General features: G+C 32.5%; 1 protein-coding gene across 3 annotated transcripts in view; it reads right to left on the bottom strand.

The window, feature by feature from the left end:
- The window catches only part of LOC117118860 (high-affinity choline transporter 1-like), a 47,449-nt gene extending 40,187 nt beyond the window's left edge, over positions 1-7,262 (bottom strand). The window contains exons 1-2 of one of the 3 annotated variants that reach the window (XM_033263599.1): positions 6,942-7,258; positions 308-394 (exon numbers count right to left, since the gene is read on the bottom strand). The gene's annotated coding sequence lies outside the window, so the exon portion shown is untranslated. Of the gene's footprint in view, positions 1-307; positions 395-6,941 lie in introns of all 3 variants that reach the window. The other 2 variants (XM_033263603.1, XM_033263598.1) reach the window with 2 other exon arrangements.
- Positions 7,263-7,498: the final 236 nt, after the last annotated feature.

Raw genomic sequence — 7,498 nt, 5'->3', positions numbered from 1 at the left:
TAAAAATTTAATTTGAACTTCTCTTTGTTTTCAACAAGATCTTAACAAGATCTTGCAACTCCATCCAATTTGTTCGACTGGTCTACCATAAACAGATTGGCGACAATTCATTTCCATCAATTGCTGCCCAACTTTTGAATGGCCCCCCCTAATTTTTTCAGGTCTTGAAATTCACTTCGGCAGTTCAAAGTCGATTAAAAAACACACCTATTTCAATAGTTTCCTCTCGCCATGCTTATATCTAATATTTGTTTATTGTTTTGCTTCGTTTCTTATTTTTCCTTCAAAACTTTTTGCTTTGAGTTACTGCCTTTTTGTTTGGGTTTGGTTTGATGCAAGCTTTACTAGGTGGGATTTTGTAGACTTTTGTGGAGTAGCTAACAGCGCTTCGTACCTGCAAAGGTAAAGCACTATACATACAGTATTTTCCTAGTGATTTTTTGAGCTAATTTTTTATATATCATACACGCAATTAAAACACTTTAGGCATTTTAATACACTACATGACATACAGTACATTGATATATGGGCCTACTAGTTGCCTTAAATTAACACCAACGTTATATTTTGAGTAGCACCTTAAAATAGCCTTGGTGGGATTCCAATTATGAAAAGATTCAATGTCCACTTGTTCAGTGGTCAAACCTGTTTTTTTTTTTTATAAACTTATATGTTAATTTTTATAGAACTATTGCTGTCCAAATTGAAATGCAAAGAGTGCTGTTTAAAATTTGATAAATCATTCATCCAAAAATTGACTACATCCCAAAGCTGATTACACAGAATTTTAAGAAAAAAAAAAAACACTTAAGTTAACCATTGCTACAGTAGTAGGGGACTTTGCACTATTTAATGATCAGATATTGATATTGAATACCGATATGTAGTCTTAGAATTAGGTTTACAGTGATTGCATTTAAGTACTGAACACCTACTTACTGGATTCATTAATATTCTCTATATTTGACTCCCACATACAGTACTTGCAACGAAAAAGTGGAAATTTCAGAAAGGTTTTTCTTTATTTCTATTACGCCCTCCGCTGCCTTGAAATCTCCAAAGACAAGATATGTATATTTCTTTCTAATTATATAAATTTGAAGCATTTAATAGCCAGGCTACGTATGGGCGCTATTTATAACTCCACGGTTAAAACACATAGTAAATTTATCCTTATTTCTGTAATACTTTATTATGTAAAAATATTCCATTCAAACAACAAGAGTTTATCCTTATTTCTGTAAATACTTTATTATTATAATATAAAATTAATATAAAATATTCAATTCAAAATAACTGTTTTTGTTTCCTGTATTTCTAAAACCATAATTTAAAAGGTCAGATTGAATTTCGGAATTTAGCATAGAAGCAATCCGAGTGATTACCGAATATAAATAGAAATATATCACTATAGCTCAGGTACTGTGTGAATTTAAGTGGCAAGACATTTATGTAATGATTTGGTTTCAGAGGAAAAGTGCCCAACTTCCAATCCCAATGTCATGGTTTCAAATATGAATTTGTCTAATCTGTAAAACTAAATTCGTTGTCTATAAAAGTTTGACTGCGGATTTTTTATTGAGGGTCATAGATGACCATAAATAATAAAGTATTTATTTGAGATTGAGAAGGGTTTTTGACGAAGGGATTCGAGGGAGGGGGTTTATTTTTTTTTGTGTAAAATGGATATGTATAGACTCAAAGAAACGTCCACATAAAATCACTCTCAAAATGTGTTCAAAATGATGTTGCTTACATTTTGTTTATAGTCATTTAGACAAGACCCTTTTTATACCTTGTTTAGCAAACCCGTCGACTGCCAATACCTGTATTGATTATTTCGAATAAAAATAAAATTTTATTTTTGGCCTATTAGCGCACACGCCGCCACAAAAAAGTGGAAATTTCAGAAAAGTTTTTCTTTATTTCTATTACGCCCTCCGCTGCCTTGAAATCTGCAAAGATAAGATGTATATTTCTTCCTAATTATATAAATTTGAAGCATTTAACCATCCTATTTTACATTCACCAATAAAATTTAATTTTTATTTTCTCCTTCATCTGGATGATTTTGGCAAAACTATTTGCTAAATAAGAAAATAAAATTTTATTTTTATTCTTATTCCGCCCTCCTCTGATAATCTTCGAAAAAATAAGTAAACGAAACAAGGAACAAAAATGGTCTCAACTTACAGTAGGGGGAAATTTATTCAAGGAAAAATTCTCCAGGGCACATATTCGAGGGAGGCTCTGAACTGGAGGGGAGTTTATTCGAGGGAAGGTGCCTATTCAAAGCAGGGCATTTATTCAAATAAATATGGTAATCTTATTATTAGTTTCCCCAATCTGGAATAGTGATAACCAAATCAAATAAAATATAATTTGTTTATCATTAATTATAAATTGTAACCTTTATTAAAATTTATCATTAAGTGATTGTTAATAATGAAAGGTAATTGATCTGCATGATAAAAATTTTGCTAGAAGTTTTCAGAATTTCGACCTGTGATTTGACCTCTGCTTGGGTTGGAATAATTCTGTTACTCTTCCCTAATTAGATTCAGTAATCAAATTAAGCAAGTTAGTGGCAAATATCGCATCTAGTTAATTGAATTGTGTTCATTATAAACATTCCAGACTGTTCCAATAAGCAAGACAACCCTGAGTATTTAACTGAAAAGTTGGTGCCAAAAACAGTAAATGATAAATATATCAGGACACTAATTGAACACATTTATTAGTGGCAATTTTGCAATTTTCAGATTTCTATTTTATTTATTATATTTTGAAACATATTTAATGAGGGCGAACCATTTAACAGGAGTTGATTATTTATGACCAAAAGTAGGTAGTAACACTTTGCTTCCTATTCCTACTCAGCTTACATGCATCTTTTCCACTTGTGGATTTTTTGTTTTTGTTTACCTGTATTCTTTTTTCAAAACTCTGATATGGCTACCAGTGCCTATATGATGATGTAACTTTTAATAAATCAAATTTCTAATTATTTCAAAACAAACAAGGCCATAATAGTAATCAATCATTTTGGATTGTTCTGTTCACTGACGAGCATATTTCACCTCGCTATGTTGTTATTCGTAACCTGATGAAATAAGGATATGCACCCTGAAGGGAATAGGGTACACTTTATACATCAACAACATAATGGCCCAGAAGATGGGTGCCTTGCTTTTTAACCTACAGTTGTAAGTTCAATTCTATTTATATTCAAAGCTCTTGAAATTTATATAAAATTAAAAATAGCATTTAGCTAATGAAAATCAAATACAGTAAACAATTTTTGTTTATATAAATAAAATAAAAATAAAATGTCTCAGTTCGTTTTAATAAAAATTTAATACAAAACAAATAAAATGAATGTGAAAATTATAAATCAAGAAAGAAGTGTACCTAGAACTTTGCTGACCAGGATGTCATTTTTCCAATTTACAGATCCTCACAAATCTCCCTGACCTTGGCATGATTATTTTCTGTCTAAATATAAGTACAAGGTTATATTTGTGTCATCTCAAGTACTGCGTCTTTATCTACCCACCAAAATCAATGCCACCAAGATATCAAACATCATCCATCAAGCTTACATCTATTTTTTTTTCGTCTCAAGCTTTGGGCATTATTCAATAATGCTTCTCACAACAACTGAAGCAAAACTCAACGAGATATACTGCACTGATGTAATGTTCAACTTTAATTAACCAGAAGATATAATACACTGACGTAGGTACAGTAACACTCAACTTTGGTAACTATAAGATATACTGTGGAATGAAACATTTAAGTGCAAACTACACACTGGTTTTTGTTCCAGAGAGATTACTCCTTATTATGTAAATGGTCATACAAATGTAACATTCTGCTTGACATTTAAAAACCAAGAAGTAATGAAATTAGTATAAATTGATGGTTAACCTAATCACAGAATTCTGGGTTCAAATCCAATAAGAAGTCCAAATATGCCAAGGTTTTTTCTTGTGAAGATAACATCCGCTAAATTTATAAGTACTGTACGCCTAATGACAAGTATAGTGGTGATTCTAGGAATATTTTGAAGTAGAAGCACCAGTAACAATTGAGGTCTATGGTCCAAGAAGGGAGAACCTGGTCAGAAAGGGAGGGTTTGAGGTGTTCATGTACAGAGAGGGAAGACGATTTGTTTCCCTAATACTGTACCAGTAACAAAATAACAAATGTTGGTATTTGTGTTCAAAGTGGAATGCTAAGTCAAATAAAAATGTATAATTATTAATGTTTATATTTAAATATTTTATTACAAATTTAATTGCAGTATTCTAAATATTTTGTTAGAAATACTGATGGTCCGTATTCACTGGGATTTGTATTATAACAGGCATACTGGTACAAAACAAATCAAGGAATACTCTACAAATGAAAGTACAGGAAGCCAATATCCTATTGTAGTTCCACTGGTCTCAGTGAAAGAATGCTAGAGATGACCTTGAAAAGGGCTTTCTGGGCACCACAGACAATAATCTTCCAGTAAACAGTATTGCAACTAAATCCAGAAAAACCTTCAATAATGATTGTTTTCTTGGTATACACCATTTTCGCCAAACTTGAAATGAAAGTTTCTGGCAACTAAAATAAATAATCATCCAATAATCTCAAATTCATGTGTCATCTTATACGTGAGAACATACGGTATTATGAAAACATAAATTACTGTATATTAAAATGGAATGAAAATTTGATTAAATACAAGGCTAAGTCATAAAATAATACTTCAATGTTTACAAAACAATCAGCAATGATCATCTATTGTTTGTTCTGCTGTCCCCTTTCTTCCCCGCCCCCAGTGAAAAGTTTTGAGTTTTCAGACATTGATGACGCCGTTTCAAAATACACAGGACAAAATGGTCTATATTATCTTGATTGATCGTCAAACACTGTAATGTATTGACTATTTATTAACCAGGGTTGTAGCTGCAGAAAACTAAGAGTGGAAGATAACAGACATTTTAATTGTGGGTGGGCGATAACATTGATAAACGCTAAATAATAAGAGTGGATTGTAAGGATGGAGAAGTGGGTTAATAAGAGTGGGTGTAGGGCAATGAAATTAGCTTTAGACTGGGTGGAAAACTTCAAGGCCGAGTGGTACGGCCCACCATAACCTCATCCCTGTTAACTGATGTTTGATATATACTTTTTTAATCTGATTGTTTATTTTTGCCTTTTGATTATTTTTATCAACCTGTAGTGTTTATTTTTAACCTTTGCCTTTTGATTATTTTTATCAACCTGTAGTTTGTAACTTTGAGCCTCACCGAGTCGCGTTCTTTGTTTCAAACTTTTTGGCTTGGTGAAACTGGCTAGGTAAGTTTTACTCGGCAAACAGGACTCAGTGAAACTTACCGTGCGGTTTGGTAGGTCTTCCGGTCAGGAAAAGTTCTGGGCTGTTCCCACTGGAGTTAATTGGTAAGTCTTACCAGCAGCTCAGTAAGTCTTCCCAAAAAAAGTCCAGTGAGAATTATGCTTAACCCATCACTGTGTCGGTGCAAGGTCATTTTAGATAAGAAAGTGGATATTTAAAATTCATACTGTAACTTGGATAAAGTGAGACTAATAAAATGTACTATCAATCATAATTGAATAATGGGTTAGATCACAATAAGGACAAAGAAACCTAAAATGCTCATTAATAATTAACCCACCATGCTAACCTACTAAAATGTTAAATGAATTAAATCTAAAATTACCTGCATTTTATTCAATTTCCTAATTTATTATTGATAATTAAAAGTATAAATAAACTTAGAATTCTCAATCAGAACTGCACAAATCTCATTGGTGTAGGTTGGAGGTTGTGGGCATACCCTTCCTCCTCCCCATAGCAGCAAATAAGTGGGTTAAAATGCTAAAAATGACCATTAAGTTGTAAGAATTACCATTTCAGTTGGGGTCCTTTTAAAACAAAGAATACAAAATGCAGAAGTAAAAAATGAGCATAGAGCAGGATGAAAAAAAATGGCAAAGACGAATAAAAATTTAGTAAAAATAGACGTTAAAATACACCCTTATAAAAAATTCAATTCAAAAGTTCAAAAACCTTAAAAAGTTTAACAATATTTAAAATGTAAATAAATGATAAAATTTTACCATAAAACCAGCTAGGGCACATAGAAAAAATTATTAATTAGATTTATCACTCTTTTTTTTAGAAAAAAAAAAGTGATGATGGCGGGCGGTTTATTTTTTTAATCGGAACAATAGAATATTGCTTTTTTTATACAGTGAGGGAGGGACTGTTTTTATTTGACAAGAATATTGTAAATATTGTATAAAAACTGGTTCAATTTTATTGTTTTTTAAAGAAAATGTATTTGCAGTCACAAAATTTGAATTGTCTTTTTATGCTGTTGAAATAAATGATGCGGCAAAAAAATATTTTTTTTTCATTCCCGTGTCAATATTTCCCAAATTGTTGATGCGGGCAGGAGTGATAATCTAACAATTATTTCTATGTGCCCTTAAATTAAGCAAGTACATGATGATTATGTTTTAAATGTTCCCTAGGCCTAGTAACATAGTAAAGTTTTACACTTTTATTTTATTTCTGAGAAAAAAAAAAGGGTAGTCCATAGAGGCTTATTGAAACGTGTATTGCGTATAGGGAAAAGTAGGGGGTAACCTAGGCCTAGCCTAGGCCCTATCAATTTCTTGGTCCTGGGGAGTTGCACTTTACACGGCCCAGTGTAAACAATGTACAGTTACAACATACGTTTTCTTGAATGAACGAAGCACACGTGTTCCTACTACGTACGTACTTATTTACTTTACTGCTACGCTACAAAATATGTAGGACTATCTTTAGTATTAAACTACGATTTTGCCAGGTCACAAATCAACATCCTGGCCTAATCTATACTTGTTCAAGAATGTGTTTCTATTTTCAGTCTCACCTTTTGAATGCTCCGCTGCCAAAAAGTAAAGAGTCTCCCAGCTTCTTGTGTGTTGCCACGCACAATTTATGAGCTGCTGCTGTTGTGCGTGCTGGAGGCTCGAAATGTGCTTTGTTCAATTCTTAGTCTCAAAGTACACGTTGAGCGCCCTCAATCGCACACGAAATTGCCGAAACTTTTTTAATACAGTACAGTCATATCAATTGGTTCCCAACTTGGGATCCGCGAAAAATAACTGGAGGTCCCGCAAGGGAGTCCGTGAAAAATGTTGGGTCCGCCAAACTTTTAGATCAGTTTTTCAAAATTCCATTATTTTTCTCCTCTTACAACAGTGTGATAAATCGTCAAAATGTTCTGAATGATCATTTTTTAGCCCTAATAGACGGACGCCTATTAAATACAGTAGTTAGAATACTTTCCTCCGGAAATTATTACCAATGTTTGCATTTCTTCATAGAAACACACTTGCTATGATTAGGTGACCTATCACGAGTTGGGAGATATGGTCGACTGTATTTCCCGGTGACATTTGGCCTAATAATTAAGATAAAAACGTT

The sequence above is a fragment of the Anneissia japonica genome, unplaced genomic scaffold (genome assembly GCF_011630105.1).
Source record: "Anneissia japonica isolate Jap-2015-1 unplaced genomic scaffold, ASM1163010v1 scaffold737_len1565949_cov176, whole genome shotgun sequence".
Taxonomy (NCBI): Eukaryota; Metazoa; Echinodermata; class Crinoidea; order Comatulida; family Comatulidae; genus Anneissia; species Anneissia japonica.
This window is presented reverse-complemented; position numbering and strand designations above follow the sequence as displayed.